The following is a 23,345-nucleotide window of genomic DNA, read 5'->3' as shown; positions in this document are numbered from 1 at the left end:
AGGAATAAGCAACCTGATTCATATCAAAGAATTAAAGTGGACATTTTGTTCACCTAGATTCTCCTAGATAATGTCCTTACTTCACATCAATTCTGAGATAGAAAGCTTCCTCCTTTTGGTACTGGTGAAGTATTGGAACTTCAAGATCATCCACAATGATCTTAAAAGCTGGCCAGCCTTAAAGATCAGGGTTTGCACAGAAATCTCTAAGCTGAGTATCCTGATATATATTTTTTCAACATTGTTTTATTATTTTATTCAGAATGTCTGTCTGAAGTATTATGATCTCACTTTTTTAAAAAAAATAGTTAATCTTATTTGTAATATAAATGACTTAAATAGTTGGATAAGTGACCAAATAAAAATGACAGTGAATTACACTGAATATGATTGAATCAGTTGACATAAACATCTAGTTAAAAATGGTTGCATTCTTTTGCAAGACTTGCTAATAAAGAATTGCCAAACAATGTGATAGCTGAAAATCAGAATTCAAATTCATCCATAGGCCAGGGGTGTCAAACTGCCAGCCTGCAGGCCGGATGCATCACCTGGAAACCGCGCTCACCCCATTGCCGGCAATGGCAAAACCGTCCCGATACGTTGCGCGACATCACGTGACATCACAAGTTTGACATGTCTGCCATAGGCTGAATGGATTGGATGACACTCAATTTATAATATATGAAAACGTATGAAATCTAATCAACACCAGCTCTATAGACTACTTTTGTGCTCAGGTTACAAAAAGGACTTATTCTTATGTGCTTATTAGTTCAATGCCTTGTAAATGGAAGAATCACATAGAAAGATTTATACAGTATGTAAGAATTTTTTTTATTTCCGATCAAACTAATATTATTAATGAATATGTTTTTCTTTTATGAATAGTGAATTGTCTAGCAATATATTTTTATTTTAATCATTCATTTCATTCCCTACATAGTAGTCATAGTGGATAAGTTAAGTGGAGACTCTTAACTGCAAATGTGTTAACATTATCAAATACTTCCTCCTTATTCCAACTTATTATAGAATCACATGAGACTTCTTCAATTTGCAGCAGGACACTATACTATGTGAGATCTAGATATAAAAATGTACTAAGACAATCCCAAGATTTCATTCGCCAGTTTGTACTTTTCCCTGCCTTTTCTATAACATTTATATCCCAAAATTATAGTAGTCAACTGTAATTTCTTTATCACCATCTTTCAAATTACCTGGCCTTCTTATCTTACTGTCAAACCTACCCTGATATTTAACTCACAAATCCACTTCCCTGCAATTTATTAAACTGTACTGACTCTTTGTGGGATTGTTACATTTTACAAGCTGGGCTCACTCATATTTTGTTAGCAATGTTAAGGTATACCCAAAAAAATCTAAATTGAAAAAGGAGTGAAGAGAGAAAAGCTGAGTGATTGACAGATTTATCTTTGCATCACAGTTCATTAGGAATTTTTCATTGTTTTAAAATGGAAATATTGTCATACTTTCCTTTGCTACATGCTGTTTATGCTCTTATTTTCAGTAGTTTCTTAAGCAAAGAAACATAATTTTAAAATGTTACCATTGATGCAATGAAAAAGGGTTTATTTATTTATTTGTAGTTATAATTTTTAATCCTTCTCTTAATCCTAATTCATCATAATCCCCATTTTCCAAAACATTGTTATTCCTACTTTTTAGTATATAACCCAATGGTCAATCACATTACATGAAAGAAATCACAGTTGCACAGAAAATGCTATTAACTTCACTGCCCCTTAAAAAAAGTACATTTTCAACTTTTCTATAACATTAAGATGTAACTTTATATTTTCTATAAGTATGTTTATATTTTCCACTTAAATTTTATAATGAAATATAACAGCTTCATTTTGCTAATCCAGCAACGCTATTTTGTAATCTTTACTCAAGAAACATATATTTATATTTTGTCATTTTGGAAGCAATAAAATATCTATATATTTTGCTAATGTTAAATGAATAAGGACAGATTGTCCCTTATTCCCTGCTGCAGATTATAACTTAAATTGTGAGGAATTCCATATGGAAGGATACATGGATTAGCCTGTATTCTCCAAGTCCTCCTACAGATTCTAATATTGATTGCTGTCCAGGACTTGTTGCTTGCTATCATTTAAATGTAAGGCATTTAAATGCCTAAATATCAGGACAAACATAAATTAGGTAGGACAAAGAGACAGTGGCCATCTCATATTTGTTCTACAATTTCTATTTCTGCTGAACAGAGAATGGAATCTAAATGGGTTTATTGTTGGTGATCATATTCATTGATGAAAAGGAACACTCTTACTGGCATCTCTGCTCATTGATCTTCATTGGGATTTGAATCATTGGGATAGGAAACACAAAGAAAACAAGATGGGTCAGACTAGAGAAAATGAGTGGGAGGAAATGACACCGGTAGAGCTAAAGAAAGCAGAAGATTGAAAGGAGGAAGGCACATGATGGAGGAGAAATAGAGACAAAATCCAAAGAAGTCAAAACAGATAAAATAGAAAGAAGATGGAATTAAAACAGAATCCATAATAAGAGTAACTAAGAAGGAAATCTAAATAGATTTGGAAGAATCAAAGCAGAACAGAATTAGAATATTAGAAAAAGATCAAACAAAATTGATAGAAGATAGGCATTTTGTAATTCTTATAAAAGGAACACCTGATACAAAATCTGCTTCCTTAAAAATTTTGCCCAGAATTCATGACTCTGAGATTCATGAGGAAAGCCAAAGGAGACTCCAATATTCACACTGGCTTCTATTGAAATTAATCTGTAACAATCCACTGTATTTTCAACAAAATCCAGTGTGAAACAGGCTTCAATTATTGTGTGAAGATCTTACCAAACTAATAAAGCAATGGAATAGAAGTATATTTTGTTAAAACAGGGCCTGAATGAGGATATCTCAGACTCTGGCCCAATGATACGTATATACATTTAAATAGGTTCCACAGGTTAAAATGATGGATTTTTAATAAAAACGTAATGTTGAAATAGTTTAAGGATATGCTTATTTATGGCAATAATAACACCATTCTAAGGTTAAGAGGTAAAATCTCATTATTCATAGATTATATTGTGATGAGGTGCCTAAAAGCAATCATTTCCTGTGGTTTTGTGGTTAGATTGGCTACTCTTGTGCTGGTATGCATTGCAGAACTGTTTTGGGGAAAATGGAGGGAGAAGTTTCATTGGTCAAATCTAATATATAGATATTGGGGTCAAAAGCCAAGAAAATAACCACTTGTTCTTGCTGGGAAACATGCTGCCAAATAATAATAACAACAACAACAACTTACTGACTACTGGAGAGACCAAACTGGCCTACAAGAACGACCAACTGAAGAACAGAATAGAGGCATGGGAAGACAAAGCACTACATGGCCAATACATTAAAAAAATAGCTGGGAAAGCAGATATTAACAAGACCTGGCAATGGCTAAGAGCAGGAAAATTGAAGAAAGAGACCGAGGGACTAATTCTGGCTGCACAGACCAAGCCTTAAGGACAAATGCATATAAAGTCAAAATTGAGAAGACAGCAACAGACAGTAAGTGCCGCCTATGCAAAAAAGCTGAAGAAACAGTGGACCACCTGGTAAGCTGTTGCAAGAAGATTGCACAGACTGACTACAAGCAGCGGCATGACAAAGTAGCAACAATGGTGCATTGGAAGATCTGCAAAAAATATCATTTGCCTTTAAGCAAAAACTGGTGGGATCATAAAATAGAGAAATTCATAGAAAATGATAAAATTAAACTGCTCTGGGACTTCAGAATTCAAACAGACAATCACCTGCAACATAACACCCCAGACTTAACAATTGTCGATAAGAAAGACAAAAAAGTCTGGATAGTGGATGTGGCAGTGCCTGGAGACAGCAGAATAGACGAGAAAGAACTGGAGAAGATAACAAAATACAAAGACCTACAAATAGAAATAGAAAGACTGTGGCAAAAGCAAGCAAGGATAGTACCAATAGTAATAGGCTCCTTGCCTAACTGGAGCACCACTTGAACATTGACAAAGTCAATTGCAAAAGGCAGCCTTACTAGGAACTGCTTCCATCCTGTGACAATATCTGTAATACCATCAAACATCCACATCCACAAGAGCCGAGGTGGCGCAGCAGTTAGAGTGCAGTACTGCAGGCCACTTTAGCTGACTGTGTTCAGCAGGTCAGCGGTTCAAATCTCACCGGCTCAAGGTTGACTCAGCCTTCCATTCTTCCAGGGTAGGTAAAATGAGGACCCAGATTGTTGGGGGCAATGTAAATATATATATACATTGCTTACTGGTGTACACCGCTTAGAGAGTGCTTGCACTTAAAGCGGTATATAAGTCTCATAAATAAATAAATAAATAAATCTGCCTATCCCAGGTCCTGGGTAAGGACTCGATAGGTAGACAAAATGCAGTCTGAACATCTGGCTGACTGTGCGATGATCCAATAATAATAATAATAATAATAATAATAATAATAATAATAATGGGTTTGGACCTTGGAGGTCTTCTAGTCCAACCCCCTGCTCAGGTAGGAAACCTTATACCATTTCAGACAAATGGCTGTCCACCTCTCTTCTTAAAAACAACTGGAAGCAAGTTGTTCCACTGATTAATTGTTCTAACTGTGAGGAAATTTCTCCTTAGTTCTAGGCTGCTTCTCCCCTTCATTAGTTTCCATCCATTGCTTCTTGTCCTGACCTCAGATGCTTTGAAGAACAGCTTGACACCCTCTTCTTTGTGGCAACCCCTGAGATATTGGAACACTGCTATCATGTCACCCTTCGTCCTTCTCTTCATTAAATTAGACATACCCAATTCCAGCAACCATTCTTATATGTTTTAGCCTCCGATCCCCTAATCATCTTTGTTGCTCTTCTGTCCACTCTTTCTAGAGTCTCAACATCTTTTTTACATTGTGGTGACCAAAACTGGATACAACATTCCAAATGTGGTCTTACTAAGGCATTATAAAGTGGTATTAACACTTCACATGATCTTGATTCTATGCCTCTGTTAATGTAGCCTAGAACTGTGTTGGCTTTTTTGGCAGCTGCAGCACACCGCTGGCTCATATTTAAGTGATTGTACACTAAGATTCTGAGATCCCTCTCACCGTTACTACTACTGATCCCTCTCACAGTTACTACTACTGTACCTTTGCATTTGGTTTTTCTTGCCTAAATGTAGAACCTTACTTTTTTCACCATTGAATTTTATTTTGTTAGATAGCGCCCAATGTTCAAGTCTGTCAAGATCCTCCTATATCTTAAGCCTATCTTCTAGAGTGTTGGCTATTCCTGCCAGCTTGGTGTCTTCAGCAAATTTGATGAGTTCTGCATCTATCCCCTCATCCAAATCATTGATGAAGATATTGAAGAGCACTGGGCCCAGAACAGAGCCCTGGGGCACCCCACTACACATTTCCCTAAATGTAGCTGCAGTTCCATTGAGGAACTGGCTGAATACGGATGGTTAGTCAGCTACAAATCTGGTGGTGATGTTGTCTAAACTACATTTTTCAAGATCTTATCAAGAAGTAGATTGTGATCTACTTAATCAAATGCCTTATTGAAGTCCAAGTAAATTATATCCATAGAAATGCTCTGGTCCACTAATTTTGTCACTTGGTCAAAGAATGCAATAAGATTTGTCTGGCATGATCTGTTTTTGACAAACCCCTGTTGGCTTTTGGTAATGACTTTTTTTGCCTCTAGGTGTTCATTGCTTCATCATCTTTTCCAGAATCTTCCCAGGTTTTGAGGTCAGGCTGACAGGTCTGTAGTTTTCTTGATCTATTTTTCCCCTTTTTTGAAGATGGGAACTACATCAGCTCTTTTCCAGTCTTCCCGTTGCTTGAGTTGTAAAATTTAAGTTGTAAAATTTGAGTTGTAAAATTTGAGTGGTAAAAAGAGAGAAGACAGGCACAGAGGAAAAGATATGCTTGCAGAATGGTGCCTGAATCCTTTGGAAAACATTAAACCTGGAAAAGCTAATAAGAAGGCCCAGAAGGAAGTGCATCACACATGTCTATGTAGAAGGATGGCTCTTGACATCTAGAAAAGTACAAATAAAAGCAGTGCTTTTAACTATAGTTCCATTATTTTCATTGTGATGATCCTTGATTTTATTACTAGAGCCAGGGAACTTTTTCTCATGGAATGCCCAGAACGGAGTTCCGGCACCTTTTTTGGATGGAACCTTGTAGTGTATGCAAGGCGGGTTGTATGACATGTGTGAGTTCCGGCACCTTTTTTTTTATATAGAGCTTGTGAATCCTTTGCAATTTTGGCCATCAGAGTAATCTCACTGTTCTGTTCACCCAATGAAAAACAAAAACAAAAAAACCCAAACTTTAGATAACCCTGGCCACTTTGTTCTGAAATGCATGAAATAACATGTATACTATAACCTGGAGTCATCACTTATAACAGTTGCTGACTACTACCTAGTTCCTACTGAAATTGGTACCTTCGCTGAAGACTGATTCTAATATTGAAATGTTTTTCATTTGTAAACATTAACCAATATATTTTGAGAAAAATATTTCACATAATTGATATTTATTATTGGAAAAGCCTAGTTTAGTTGTACTTCTGCTGTTTTACCTCAGTGTTATAGTGTAGTTTGACAATTTACCTTGTTTTTATTATGTTTCTTGAATTTTTTTGAAAAAGTATTTTGTAGTAGCTAAACTTGTATTCAGTTTTGTTTTCCTCTGCAGAAAAAAAGTCTTTGAAGAAGTGATGCAAACCTGCACTATATAAATCTTAATCTTGTATTCCTTTTGCTGAATTTGTTCAGCTTATGAATTTAATGTTACGTGATGAGTGCAACTTTTTTATTGCAAACTCAGATAATTTTCATTTCACTCTGTCTTTAACTTGTCAAGTTTCTATAAAAACTATATTGATGGTGTAACCCTATAAATGACTATACAGAAGAATTACTTTAAATTTATCTCACATAAAGGTGAGTATAGAATTGCAGCCTAAATGAGTTCTCAGAAGTATAAAAGTAGCAGAAAAGAAACCAGAAATAAAATGTAATTCCTAAGAACAAAGCGATGCCATCACTAATTTAACAACTGATAGAATTTCATTATGAAATCAAAAAAACAAGCATAAACATGAAGCTTTTATTGAGAAAGGAGTATGCTAGAGTTTTGTTTTTGTTATTGAATAAAAATGCCAAAATGAAAAGAAAAGTTATGATGAAATAATTATGAAATCCAGGAATGATGTAAACCCTTACATATCACAAAACTTTATTCTAAATAATATTATCATCTGTTTACCCAATGTGAAGATACAGCTACCAATTGTTTAGCTAGTGTTGGCCTTTATTTACATCCAGTTCCCAAGAACCTAGAATGGTGTAATTCATTGGTGTGGTATACATGTCAATCCAAGCAGTGTGTCAATTCAAGCAGTAATTGATGGATGGAAATGCCCAAATTATATAAGTGCTGTCCAAGATTTTTAGGTATGGCATACAGTATATCAATAACCACTGTGGCAGAACTGAACAATTTTATATGGTAATATTTTCTGAAACTCTTGTTCCTAATTCTACACTTAATATCTTATAAGTCAACACATTAAATAGTAAAGAAAGTACATATTTTAATTCTACTTTCATTGTTAAGTAATTTATCTTTATCTGTAATGTCTACAGTTATATAATACAGTTGTATTTTGCAGCTACTTTTGGGGGGGAAATCATTACATAATTTGTGCATAAATGCATAGACACAGTTAGAAAACATTGTAAACAACATGTCTCAAAATTTTAAAACACCAACTGCATAAATTTATATTCCATATATTTTTACTTTATATATTATTTTTCTCAATTTTCTTGCTTAGTTGCCTAGGATTTATGCATTTATAAATAAAAGGAAAACTAAATGGTAAAGAAATAAATAAGTAGCTTATAAACCTAGGAAGAATAAGCATAGATGAAGCTACATATTATGTGGTTAACTTTCACATTTGAAGTTACTGAGGCCCTCCAGTACTACTCTTATCAATTAGTACAAAAAAAAAAAACCTAAATCATCTTATGATTCTTATGATTCCCTTATTTTTTTAAAAAATATCTAGTAATAATAATTCATTTAAAAAAAAACCAGGAAATTAAACAAATATTCCATCTTGCTTCTTACTGTTATAGGAAAAAAGTGTTTAGATTCTCACCCCCCCCACACACACACATTTGAGATGGCTCAGTAAATGTAGTCCTTCATTATGTAAAGTTTTCGTGAACATTAAAATACTCAAACTGCAGATATGGTAAACATTTATATACATTTGAATATATATATTATTTTTCATCTTGCTTTATCCACTTCATCATATGAAAAAGATACAAGGTGATAAGTTTGAGAAATATTGTTATTTTCATAATTTTTGATTGGTGTATGTATGTGTGTATGTATGTATATTAAATATATGTCTATCCATCTATCTTCTATCTATAATCTTTAAAAAAACTCCATTTAATTAGAGAAGGATTGCATTTCAGTCTCCCTGGTCTCACTATGAAGTTGCCTCTTTACTGCTACTGCATTCCTGGCATTCATTATTCATATAAATTAATATCCTGACAGTGCTAAAGTCTCATTATGCACAGCAAGTCTGCTTACACTGTTCCCAGTAAACAATAGCTTATTGTGAAACTGCACCAAAATGCTTGAAAATATTTATTGCCCTTTTATGCTTGACCTACTAAAGAGTGAACAAAGCAAACTATCACATCTCATTTTTCTCTAACTGTAACTACATTGATTATTGAGCATGATGATATTATGGCTTCTTTCCACAAAATTCTTTAATATTATCAATATCTTAAATGCAATTAGAGGATGTATAATTTTCCATGTAAGCTCTATTTTGAAGTTCTAGTCACTATAAAAGCAGGCTGAAAAAAGCTGAAGCAGTATTATTTTGACAGTTGCCATTGCCAGGGCTTTGTTAGAAGTGTTTCAGATAGTGATCAGCTAGGTAGTTTCTCATTTCTCCATTGCCAGTCTGGGTCACTCATAATTTTTGATATCATCCTCTATGCACTCTCAGCCAGTCACAAATCCATCTCTTTCACTTCCACTTCCAATGTGTGTTTTTTCCCCCTCTGCTTCCTAGGTCCTTCTGAGTGGATTCTATTCAGCATAATATCTGGCATAGTTCCCTCAATGGTTTGTTGCTGGTCTGTGCCGTATTTTGTCTTGTGCTGGTTGACTGTGATGTTCTCCACTAGTTGGCAGCTCCCATTTTATAGTTATCTTGCTATCTATCCAAAGAACTTAAGTCAATGAATGCCTTGAGTTTCCTTGCTTCCTGTAGCTCATCATACCAAACCTTATATTTCAATATTGGCTCAGATTGCTTTAGTGTTCTCTGCCTGTAGTATTGTAAAGTTTTGCTTTCTTCTCTTTGTAATATAAACACATTGGACTAAAATTACAGCATTTCAGTGGATGTTCATTTATTTCTTTAATGATGAATAATTGATTCTTGCTACAGAATTACTCTGGGCCTGCAGTAGAATATAAAAGTAAAGGAACAATATATTTCCTTTGTTTTGATCATTGTAGCATCAAAGCAACAGTGATTATAATAATGGAAGGCGGTTTCAGTGGTAAGGAGATAATATAGGAAGAAGGTAGGAAGGTATTCTTATCCATAGCCCAAAGTCCTTTTCATATACTGTATTGTAAAATATATATGGCTGGTTTTACATACTATCTAACACTCATTAAGCTACAAAACAAAACCAATCTAACATTTGCTCAGTCACTAGCTAAACTTATCTATCACAGACACAAAGTTGGCAAATAAAGCTTGTCATATTTATAGTTCACAAAAGAAATAGTACACATACAACTATATTTTCCAGAAAAATCTGGAAAATAATTGATCAAATTTTGCATACTGAATTTTTTAATTGAAATTATAATTTGGTTACTTTCGTTCATTAAATCTTAGAATCTTGTTGACTCTGTTCCATTTGTATGTGAAGTACATTTGGGTAATCTCAAAATATATGAGACTGAAGAAGGGGAAGGAGCATCCTTTACACTTCAAAACACTTGTGGTATGTGCTATTCATTGTACACTGAGACACTGATAAATTCCCACAGTGAATCTCAGATGCCCTATTGTTATCTTGAACTGTCTTCTGGCTTGTCAATCTTCTGTTTCCAGATGGTATCAGTCATTCACAGTGGCAAAACCTTGCTTAGAGGGACTTACACTTTGTTCTGGTAATAGGTGCTTTATCTTTCTTGGGATTATTTGAACACTGCTCATGTGGACTTTCACAAAAGAAGCATCTTTGATTATCTGACCATTTATCTTTCATCTGCATCATATTGAGACTGGATTCCCTGCTTTCAGAACAGATACTGTTCTTTCAACATGCTTTAGGGAATAGTAAGCAAGCATTGTGTTGGATCTGAAAAGAGGGAACATGGGCATGCACAAAGAGAGAAAATGTTATGCAGCTCACATAACTAAAAGACCTGTAATTCTACAAAATTAATTAAATTTGTTACAGTAGTTGGAAGGGACCTTGGAGGTCTTCTAGTCCAACCCTAAGCTCAAGCAAGAGACCCTACTACTCCATTTCAGGCAACTTTTTAAAGGGGTTTTGTAATGGAGAAAAAAATTGATTGATCATTGCCACATTGCATAAATCCAAATAAAAATCAGAAAAATGCAAGAGAAAGTTAAAGCAGCATTGTTTCATGCCTTTACTGGAAAAAAGCACCCTTTAAAAAAGAACCACTAGTGCCACCAATGTGCCTCTTGGAAAGCTCTTTTTACTCTGTTAAAGTGGAAAATTTCTACATGAATGGGCAAGCATTATTTTAAGTATTAGAGAAACAAAAAGCATCTCAGAAGAACTGATTTTAACATTATTTATTTAAGGAAAAAATATTTGTCATCCTCTGAATATTAGAATGAAAAACATATTTTAAATCATTTCCAAATTCAGAGATTTAACAACCTTCACTAAGGATAAAAATCTGATTTTATTATATAAAAGCATATTGTTATATGCTACGTATTGTGAATTATATATGAAAATGTAGATTTGCTTATATTCCCAATACACTCAATGAGAAAATAAGACAACTGGATGAGAAAGATGGAAATTTTTACCATACATTAAAACTGTCTTCTCTGCTTGGGCACACCTAAATTTTATTGGTTTATAATCCCATAATACTGAACCAGCAAAATTTTTTCTTCTCTCCCCCTGGGTTACACATAAATATGAAAAACTTTATTATAACAGAGATTGACAATATTAAAATAAGACTATATACAAATATAGAAACACATAAATGCCAAACACAAGCCCTATTGGAGTCCACAAGTGAACAGTCTATGAAGATAACTCCTAGATCCCACCAAAGCTATTCAAATAATATAATTTTCTAGCATTCATTCCTTCATTAAGTTCAAATGGTTGTTGTTGAAAAGTTGATGTTTGTATGTTAGTTACACAAGGTGTTTTTTTTATATCTTTGCTTCTCTATTATTTTATTTTGTCGCACTTGTCCTGTCTCTTTTCTTTTACTCTTTTTTCTCTTTTCTTGGTTATTACTTTGTTAATTTTTATCTTTTCATTTTAAAATTTAAGAAAGTTATTTAAAACAAAGAATAATAATAATAATAATAATAATGTCCAGATCTGATTATAAAAAGTCTGCTCCCTTAATTTTTAATATTTCATTTTTTTTCACTTTACTCTCTGACATTTTTATATTTCTTAAACATTATTGGTAATTTTGTCAACCATTAGTTTTGTCTTTTAGATATTGTACTTCGACAAAAGTTTTGTCAATATTCATTAGATTAGATGAATTCACTATTACTTTATAAAATCTTACTGAAAGTAAGAGGATCTCTTATCTAGTGGGAAACTGAGTTACATATGCCAGTGTTCTTACGCTATTGCTTCATCCATTGTACTAAATCATCACATTAAGGTGGAGCTCATATGGAACTGATATGACTTGCTATCATTGCTTTTCTGGGTGGTATATAAGTCTAGCACTAAGACTTATATACCACTTTACAGTGCTTTACAGCTTTACAGCCCTCTCTAAGTGGTTTACAGAGACAGCATATTGCCCCCAACAATCTGAGTCCTCATTTTGCTGACCTTGGAAGGATGGAAGGCTGAATTAATCTTGAGTCAGTGAGGATCTAACCCCTGGCAGTCAGCAGAATTAGCATTCTAATAGTGCATTCTAACCATCTTCTATTCTTCTAAATAAGATGCCACCATGGCATCTTATTTAATTGCAAATTGCATATACAAATTACAGGAACTTTTATATTACTATCTTAGCAATTGATGAAAAGCAGAAACCAAATTTAAAAAATTAAAAATTGGTGATTTTTTTGTTTTTAATAAAATATTAGTGAATATATATGATATATATCACTATTTCTCAATTTTCCTATTATTAAAGGAAAATAACAGGTTTGTTCTGAAACACAAATGATAATATATGAACCAGCCAAGTCAATGAAACATCTGTTTATATTTTCAATTGAATTAAGTTACATTTAGATGGAATAGATTCCTTTTATATTGTGTTTATTTTTCATTGTATTACTCAGTGGGTGAAAACCTGAACCACTACTCAAGGGAGACATTTAAATGTATAATTCTGGCTTATTGTAAAGACATTCAACTCTCAATCTTCTGAAAGTAGATTTTTTCTCCCTCCTACTTATGAAGGCTCTCAAAAACATTTAGAAAAAAATATTCTTAGCCTTCTTAACTAAGATCCTTTAACTCCAAATTCTTGACTTTTAACTTTGAATTCTGCATCTATATCATATTTTGACTCATTACACCTATTTTAAAATCATACTTCTTTTTTATTAGATAATCAAGTTACCAGGCTGGAGACAAGAGACAGTTAAAAGCAGCAGCATTTCCTAGCCTATTTCTCCTGTATGCTGAATACTATTAAAACACTGGACAACCATTTTTTAAAATGGTTTTGCTTCCTGAAAAACTTTTGGTGCTTACGATATACCCCTTCAAACTAAACACAAATATAATTTCAGAATAATTGTATCACATAGGAATCTTGAGAAATATGAAATTAACTTTTAATTACTATAATGCAGGGGTGTCAAACTGCTGGCCCACGGGCCTGACGTATCATGATGAAACCGTGCCACCCCATTGCCGGCAATAGGGAAAAAGTTCTGATATGTCACGCAATGTTACGTGATGTCACAAGTTTGACATGTCTGCTATAATGTAATCACATAACGTTGAGAAGAAAGATGTGAGTAATGACAACAGAAAAAATCAAGAAGCATCTACTCATGAACATCTGAGTACAGCTACATCAAGATCTACATCATGAATATCTTAATTTCTGTATAGCTTGTAATATTAAAGTCTCTGTCTTTTTAGCATTTTAAATGTTTTGTAACTATTAAGCATAAATATTAAAGTCCAAGCATCTGTAATTCCCAATGTATCATACAAATTATTTCTTTCTTTTTTATATATAAATTTTTACAATTTTACAATAAAAACCCCTTTCCCAATCCCTCCCAACCCTCCCCCAAACCCTCCCCCATTCTTCCCAGAGCTGAATACAGGGTTAACTAGAACTTAAAAAAAAAATTTTTAAACTCAAATAAACCTCAAACAAATATGATTACATTCAATAAACGAATTGTTAAGTACTTTAACTCCATTATATATAAAAAACAGAAAGAGAAAAAGAAGAAAAAAAAATAATAATAAAAATAATAAAAAGAAAAAAAAAAACTATTCTACACTTCTAAATAATATCTTAAACTTTAAATATAAATTATTCAAAAGCTAAATAATATTTTCTAATATCATACTTATATTGTATAAAAGTTATCCATTTTTTCCACACCAAAAGATACTTCTCTTGCGATTGATCTTTCAAAAAAGCCGAAATTTTTGCCATTTCAGATAAGTAAGAAACTTTAAGAAACCATTCCTGCAAAGTAGGCAAAAATTCCTTCTTCCAATATTGTCCTATTAACAACTTTGCCGCTGTAATTAAGTTTAACATTAAAATAATTTCTTTGTCATCACAATCGGAAACAATACCCAACAAAAACAATTGTGGGGTAAATTTTATCCTTCTTTTGAAGATTCTTTAAATATTTTTTGATCCAAAAAGCTTTTATATTTTTACATGACCACCAGATATGATAATACGTTGCATCCAAGCAACCGCATCTCCAACATTTAGGCTGCAAATTTGAATACATACAAGACATTTTTTGTGGATCAAGGTGCCATCTATAAAACATTTTATAGAAATTTTCCCGTAAGTTTTGTGCTTGTGTAAATTTAACATTCCTTACCCAAATAATCTCCCATGTATCTAATGAAATCGGTTCATCAAAATTTTGAGCCCATTTAACCATACAATCTTTAACTAGTTCTGCTTCTGAATCCAATTCCACTAATACACCATAAATTCTTTTTATATGGGTTCGACTTTGATCTCTAATTTGTTTTAGCAAGTTCTCATCCTCTCTAAATAAACCCACTTTATAATCTATCTTCCACCTTTCCAATAATTGTCTGTACTGAAACCATGAATAATTAATATTTTCTTGTGCTAATTCATCTATGGATTTTAATTGACAATTTTCACTATCCCACTTAAGTAATTGTATATAAGAAATACTATCCATCTTTACTCCTCTCCTTATTCCTTCTATTGCATGCCATGGAATAGCCCATAATGGAATTCTTGAATCAATTCTATAATATTTCTTCCAAACCCGAAGTAAAGAAGTTCTTAAAATATGGGACTTAAAAACCCTGTCAACCTTTTTATTATAAATTAAATAGGCATGCCATCCACATAATAAATCCCACCCCTCCAAAAGGAGTATATCTACATTTGTTAAATTAACCCAATCACTAATTAATGTTAAAACCACAGCATCATAATACAATTTCAAATTCGGTACCTTGAGTCCACCTCTCTCTCATATATCTTGTATAATTTTAAGTTTTACTCTTGGTTTTTTCCCTGCCCAGATAAATTTATTGATACCTTTCTGCCATTCATCTAGATTTGCTTCTTTCTTCAGAATAGGTATCATTTGAAATAGAAAAAGAAACTTTGGCAAGACATTCATTTTAATTGCTGCTATTCTCCCCAATAGGGACAATTGCAGCTTTTTCCAATTGTCTAAGTCCTTTTGTATTTTAAACCACAGCCTTTCATAATTATTTTTATACAGTTTTGCATTGGAAGCAGATAAAATAACCCCCAAATATTTTACCTTATTAACAACCTTGAAACCTGTCAGTCTAACTAAGGTCTCCTTATTCAAATTGGTCATGTTTTTTGACAATATTTTAGTCTTATTGTTATTAATCTTGAAACTTAAAACTTGTCCAAACTGATTTATCAATTGTAGCAACTCCATTACAGAATAAGTTAGTTGACACAAAGTAACAACCAGATCATCTGCAAAGGCCCTTAATTTATAATCATTTTTTGTTAATTTCTATTCCTTTTATTTTAGGTGATTCACGAATTTTGATCAGCAAAATTTCCAAGGTTAAAACAAACAGCAAAGGCGACAATGGACAACCCTGTCTGGTCCCCTTTTCAATTGGAAATACCTCTGATAAACCTCCATTAACTATAAGTTGTGCCGTTTGTTTTTGATAAATGGCTCGAAGAGCCTGTAAAATTTTATCTCCAAAATTAATTTCCTCAACCAATCTTAACATAAAGTGGTATATAAGTCTCATAAATAAATAAAATAAAATAAATAAATAAATTTAACTGATCAAAAGCTTTTTCAGCATCTAGAAATATTAATCCTGCAGAAATCTGGTTGTTCTTATCCAAATATTCTATTAAATTAATAATTTGTCTAACATTGTTATTCATATATCTTCCAGTTATGAAACCAGTTTGATCCTTATGTATTAGTTGAATCAACACAGTCATAAGTCTGTTAGCTAGAATTTTCGAAAAAATCTTGTAATCTACATTCAAAAGAGATATAGGTCTATAATTTTTTGGTAGAGTAAGATCTTGGTCCTCTTTTGGGATCAAGGATATAAAAGCTCTACCCCAAGACAGGGGGGTCTCTGATCCCTGTAATATGTTATTAAAAAGTTCCCTTAAAGGTTCTATCATCTCATCTATCAAAGTCTTATAATAAATTGATGTCAATCCATCAGTACCCGGTGCTTTACCTATTTTTAATTGTTTAATTGCTGTAACAATTTACTCTATAGTAACCAACCCATTGATTTCCTGTTTCTGATCTTCTGTTAACTTGGAAAATGAGCATCTTGTAAATAGTTTGACCTTCTCATCTGTAGGATTCAAAATTAGAACTTTTTCTTTTAATTTAATCTCATCTTCCAACTCCTTACGTTTTTGCACCTGTTTCTGTCTATAAGCCTTATTCATTTGTATCAGAACCCCACGCATGTAAGCTTTACTTGCATCCCATACCATTGCCATTGAAGTTCCCTTATGCATATTTAAAACAAAATATTCCTTTAAATACTCTTTAAGTTTCTAAACATTCATTTCTTGTCTAAATAAATTTTCATTCAACCTCCAAGATCTCCTCTCCTCTTTTTCAGTAGCCAATTCCATCCATACTGGGCTGTGATTTGTCAATGTCCTTGGAAATATCTTTGCATTCTTTACCCTAAAATATATACAAATTATTTCTTAAGCAACCTCACTACAATTTTCCAATCCTATCCACTTTCAGGTCATCTTTAAAGCTCTCCTCTTGTTTAATGTATGCTTGCACAGGAAGCTCAGTTCAATACTTTAATATTAAATTGAAAGTGTAGGAAGAAGTGTCTTCAGGGTTTTCTTTTAGTCTCTAATGGAATAGAAAGGAGTCCTAATAATAAGCAGATGCTGACCTTGTGCGTCTGCTTCAGGAGATAAGCTTTCATGAACTTTCCCACAAAAAGTATACTTCTTGCATCCAGGTTTAAGAGTTCTGATAGCATTAGAAGTATAAATGGATTATCCTCCTTAGTCAAATCTACTTGAATACTGCTGTAAAATATTAAATTGGCAAATCCCTCCCCTTTTGCAAATCCTATCCTAAAGTTAACAGGATTTTTTCTTTAATAGTAGAAACTTGTATTTTTTAATTGATCTCACAATACTTTTACCTAATAAATGAAAAAGAATTGGAAATGTCAATGTGTATTGTAAATAAGTAAGATAGAATTATACCCACAACCTTTAGTTATACAAGGAATGATTTGGTTTGGACTGTGATAAAGTCTCCACAAAGTTGCAAAGCACTTTCTTTCTAACTGATGCTATGTGAATATAAAAATACTGGATTTCAGTTATGAAGCTTAGATTCTAAAAGTCATGTAACCCACTTTACTCTTACAATGGAAAATGGTAATCAGAAGATGGAAAAAATAGATTAAGACTATCTTTTCCTAAAAGGGTCTCTTCCTAAAATTTCATGTTTAAATATTAAAATATTCTTTTGGGAAATACTGCATAAACCTGATAATAAAATCTTTGTATATTGCTAAATATCTAGATGTGATGACCATATCTTTAGGAAAACATGTGCTGATCAGCCTTATCAATTATCTGGTCATGTAACTAATTCATTTATGAATTAATTTTCAAATTAAAGATCAATAGTGCTAAGATCAAGTATTTTAAATAATTATTTTTCCACTTCTTCCACAATGTTATATATTTTTTCTGGATGCTTGTTTGTCTGAATAGGCAATCAAAATATGTTTCAGTTTTTCTTTTATTCTAATTCTATACACGCTATATCTCAAGATTAGGATTTGGATATCCATGTATCTATTCTGTTTCATCAGCATCACGTTCTTAGTCAACCAGAAATGAATGTGTTTGAATTCCAGAACTCTGTCCTTTATCCCCTCACATTTTTTCCAGATTGCAGATCTTGAGAAAGAAGCCCCAGTGTTTCCTTCCCTCGCTCCCAGAAAGGGCCATTGTCTCCATTCCATACATTCCATACACCTAAAAGGCTAAGCTTCTGTATCTTTCAGCTGAAGGACCATATGTGCTGGATAAGGATGGACATTTCTGAAGACTTCAGTGCCATGGTTTTTTATATCAGAAGATGACAGGAAAAGGAAAAATTATTCTGGTGTTTGCAGTGCATAGTCAGTGCACTTTGTGGCCATAATAAATGCTACTTATGCTGTCAATTTACTATCTAGACCAGGGGTATCAAACTGGCAGCCTGTAGCCAGAGGCATCACATGCAGGCCAAGCCCATCCCAGCTCCACAAAGGCACAAAACATCACGATAAGTCACAATACATCACATGACACGATTGAGTTTGACACCCATGATCTATTCTAGACAATCCAGCAGAATTCTTGGAGAAAAATAATCTCCTGAACCTTCTCTTTTGTCTCCAGGGAAAAGTTCTATATCAAAATTGATTCAGTGAGGATCATCTTCATACTTTCATTCCCATCCTTTTAAAAATAATGAGGCTTTGTTTTTGTTTTTTTGACATGCAACTTTTTCTAACTAAAAAAAATTGATATGTATTTTCTATCAATTACAAGATCAATTACTTGGAATACTTAGCTTATATATTAGTAAAATTCTTTTAATTAGAACAGATAGTTGTATGACTGTTTCCAAATATATTTGGGCCATAATTAAAACTCCTTCAATAAATATAGATTAGGAAATGGTTTAAAGTCTGAACTGTGCTCTGAATCAATTTGGTAACCAAGATGCTATAGATATCACAAATGCACATTTTTATAGCAACTGCAATTTCATTTCCCTCAGTGAACTGATGAAACTATCTTTCCAGCTCAACATATTGTTTTGCCTCATTCACTATGATTTTGTTTAAATAATCACCTAAATAACAAAAGCAACACTGAATTTATGACTCATCCAGGCTTTGTTTATTCATACCATTTATATACTGTAGCTATCCATCTCTGAGAAATGACTCTGTATAATGTATAATTCCCAATTCCCCTACCCCTCCAAAAAACATAAAACACAAAGCTTAACTTCCTGTTCCAAATGCTTAAGGAACAGACAAGCATTTCATGCCTTCCAAAAGGGGAACACATCAGAAACATCTGGATCTCTGGGTGGAAGTTGTTCCAAAGAGCAGGCATTGAGATAGAAAAGGGCTTAACAAGTTGACAATGCTTGATAGAAAGGACATGGAACATGTTTATTCTGTTGCTTCTGGTCGGCTGAGCATAAACAGTCAGAGAGAGCCAGTCCCACAAACAGTCTGGTCTTGTACCATATTGGATTTTAATTAACTATATAGATTCTGAATCAAAATTATTCATGCATGTTTTCAATGACGTTATTTTGAATGATGAAGAAAATAAACTTATGGTATTTTAAGATGCTTTGCCTACTCCTCCTAAAAACTACTTAAAGATAAGGAATCCTGCCAAGTGTGAGATCATCAGGATTAAGGAGTATTTGTTTGCATCTGATAGCAATGACACCATCTCAATATTTTAAATTAAAGATGAGAAAGATCATCCTATTCTACATAGGTGTTGCTACACAGGTGTTACAAAGTATCCCCAAAGCAAAGTACACCCAAGAATAACCCTTTCATGACTAAACTAAATGTTTGTTTAATTATGTATTAAGCTCAACTGTTGTATGAAAATATAAAGTTCTATGTACTAAGCACCTAAAGCAGGGGTGTCAAATTGGTAGCCCGCAGGCCGGATACATCATGCATAGACCACTCTCACCCCAGCTCCACAAAGGCAAAAAAAGTCACAATACATCATGATACGTCACGTGATATGATCGAGTTTGACACCTGTGACGTAAGGAAAAGAGTTATCTACCACTATCCAATTCCTCTTTGCCAAACCTCTGATAAAACACCAATTAAACAGCCCTTAAAGGCTGCCTAGAATCTACACACTGTCCAAAATGCAGAAATATTGGTAATAATGAGCATACTTTGATAAGCCTATGAGTTATTTCCATAATCTGAACTGATTTCCAATTGGCTTTTGGATGCATTTGAAGGTGCTGGTCACTTATAAAGGCCTTCATGGCATAGGGCCTACTTTTTTAAGAGACTGACTTTGTTAATTTCTGCCTGTCCAATAGAATCAGGCAGAGTGGAAGTGCTCTCTTATCTACCATTAATCATAAAATATATTATTATTATTAATAATAATAATAATAATAATAATAATAATAATGAAGTTGGAAGGGATCTTGGAGGTCATTGAGTCCAACCCCCTGATCAGGCAGGAAATCCTACACCATTTCAGACAAATGGCTGTCCAGTCTCTTCTTAAAAATTCAATTATGCATCAATTATTAGAGCAAATATCAAAAATATATTTTCATTGGTCTTAATCTCTAAAATAGCCTGATATACCTCCATTGGTCATGATATTAATGGATGTAGCTAAAAACTAACTAATTGGAGAAGAATGATTTGGAAATATAAAAGCTAATCTTCCTCTCTTTTTTCTTTTTTTTAAAGTTCTGAGCATTTTCAAAGATTGTTGAATATGGAATCTGAACAAAAATACCTTATAAGATTCAGGTGACTTGATTGTGACAGATGAAATGTTAATCTTCAACCTTTGAAGATTCATTATGTTGGCATTCTTCCTACTATTCTTGAAGCTGTAAAGATATTATAAAGAACAAGCTATATTAGTGGTAGGCATTGATACCTTAAAGACATCACTGAGTATTAATAAAGTATCCTTGATTTAAAACTAAATTATTCATTATACTAGACAATGATATTATGTTTTAATTACATTGCCTGGCAAGTCACCTAATTCCTGATCTACTGCTTAAATCAAAATAATCTTATCTAGGGAAATATTTAAACTGTGAAAGTGTAAGTAAGACTAAAATCTGGGAATGAAAGAATAGCTGGCACCCATAATAAAAATATCAGATGTTAATGTAGGCAACTACCACATTTCAAAGCTATATATTTTTGTTTTTAAGATCCGTGTCATAGAGAATTTCCTAATATGAATGAAACCATGACATGGTAGATGTTACTTTATGTTATAGCAGTATTTATAACAATTTCTAGAAAAAAAATTAAAAATCTGGTGGAGAAATAGATTATTTTCAAAAGCATTATTATTATATATGTGATGCTGTTTGTGTGAATGGTCCACAAATATCCCAGTGGTGGGATTCAAATATATTAACAACTGGTTCTCTGTGTGGATGCCACTTCCAGAAGTCCATTCTGGGCCTGGCCAACAAAAAATTAGCTACTGGTTCTGCTGAAGTGGTGCGAACCAGCTGAATCCCACCACTGAAATATCCCATATATTGTCTTAAATGTATTGTAGATTAGATTCTATATAAATGTTTGTCAGAACGATTTCTGCCTCTGTCTCTGCCTTTTCCTCCCTAATAGTCACCAGATGCACCTAGACTATGACAGTGATGGTGAACCTGTTAGAGACCGAGTGCCCAAACTGCAACCCAAAACCCACTTACGTATCGTCGGGTGCCAGGTGGGTGTGGCCCATTGGCTGAGTGTGGCCCATTGGCTGGACATGCCCATTGGGTGGGCGTGGCTGCAGTGGTAATGGCAGACTGGGTGGAACTAAAAAGTTCAATCAATCAATTCCAACTTTGCAAGATCTTTTCTTTTCCCGCGAAAAGTTGAAATTGACTGATTGATTGAACATTTTTTTTGTACACGGCGGCGAAGGCCTAAAGCGAAAAGGTTTTATAAAACCCAGCTGAAGGCCTAGGACTGGGGCGAGGGTGCGTGTGTCCACAGAGAGGGCTCTGAGTGCCACTTCTGATACCCATGCCATAGGTTCGTCACCACTGTACTAGTAGCTGCAAAATAGTTTCATGAGTAGGTTTTGTCTTGAGACAATTTTCATTATTTTGGTTGAAATCAAAATTCTTGCATAAATATTATCTTGCCCAAGTTGTGTGAACTTTGATCCATCAATCTGAAACCACTGTAATTGATATATGTGAGGCTGCTGTTGAACATCAGCTCAAAGAATGAAATATTTCAAATGCTATATAAATATTTTAAACAAAACTACTGCAAACGTGTGGTATGTTAAGATTTACTTGCTTATTTCCAAGTGCAATTTATAGTGATATTCTTACATTCTAAGCCTGTATTCCTATTCATATTAGCTTGAACAGTGCTTTTTTTCTAAAAAAAAACCCCTCACACATGTCATACAACCCACCTTGCCTACCCTACAAGGTTCCATCCCAAAAAGGTGCCAGAACTCCGTTCTGGGCGTTCTATGAGAAAAAAAGCCCTGAGCTTGAATATCCATTTAGTTAAATCAATCGGAAAATTTTCTGCATAAATTAGATACAATGGATGGGAAGATGGGTGTGTTTGCATGCTTCAAGTCAGTGTTGACTCCTGGTGTCTGCCTGGATACCTGGTATCAGTTTTCTTGGCAAGATTTCTGAAATGATTTGCCATTGACTGCTTCATAAGGCTGAGACACAGTGACAGGACAATGAATGAATAATATGTAGGTAAAAATGCCTTATGGAAATTTATCTGAGTAATTATCTTTGCCCAGGTAAATTTACTTTATTTTACTGTAGTCTTTGTAACAGACAAGAGAAAATAGCTAGAAATATGAAATAACACCTGAGTTGCATTTGTTGATGGTTTGCTTCTAGGTCCAATTCAAGGGGTTGGTCATTAATTTTAAAGCCCTACATGGCTTAGGATCAGGTTACCTATAGAAACAGCTTTGCCCCAGCCCATCAGCCCATCTCACTCATTTAGGCGGGGATGTTATGCTGCAAATCCCGTCAGTTAAGGAATTTCATCTGGTGGGATCTAGGAAGACATCCTTTTTTGTTGCTTTTCTCCACATTATCAATCATCCTGCCCCCACAGGGGAAGAAGGCTCCTCACTCTCTTGGCCTTAGGAAAAGGGATCTAAAACTTGGTTCTGCGGCTTTAGGTAAAGGACACAGAAAACCATGCAACTGTGAGGCTGGCTAGCTCTTGGGATTTTTAGCCATTTGAAGTTTATTATGTCATTATTCTATAATTTTTTTGAAACTGTTCATCCTCAAAACATTTATAATAGGAGGCTGGCAATCTATCCGTGCCAATAGCTTTTATAACCTCATAGACTCCTGTTATTGTTATAGGTCCATTCATCATCTGCTTTTGTTTTTGCCTATTATCTATGGTAAATTTTGATTCTTTAAACACCCATCCAACTTTTGCCAGATAAATTTCTTCTCCTTTATAAA

The 23,345-nt window shown here is 33.7% G+C and overlaps 1 long non-coding RNA gene across 1 annotated transcript in view; it reads right to left on the bottom strand.

Moving 5' to 3' along the window:
- The window catches only part of LOC120300824, a 126,356-nt gene extending 105,618 nt beyond the window's left edge, over window positions 1-20,738 (bottom strand). The window contains exon 1 of the long non-coding RNA XR_005554746.1: window positions 20,639-20,738. This is a non-coding gene — a long non-coding RNA (uncharacterized LOC120300824). The remainder of the gene's footprint in view (window positions 1-20,638) is intronic.
- Between the last annotated feature and the right edge of the window lie 2,607 nt (window positions 20,739-23,345).

The sequence above is a fragment of the Crotalus tigris genome, unplaced genomic scaffold (assembly GCF_016545835.1).
Source record: "Crotalus tigris isolate CLP2741 ecotype Arizona unplaced genomic scaffold, ASM1654583v1 scf7180000024359.8030256, whole genome shotgun sequence".
Classification (NCBI taxonomy): domain Eukaryota; kingdom Metazoa; phylum Chordata; class Lepidosauria; order Squamata; family Viperidae; genus Crotalus; species Crotalus tigris.
The sequence above is the reverse complement of the archived record's forward strand: the minus strand, read 5'-3'. Positions and strand labels throughout refer to the sequence as shown.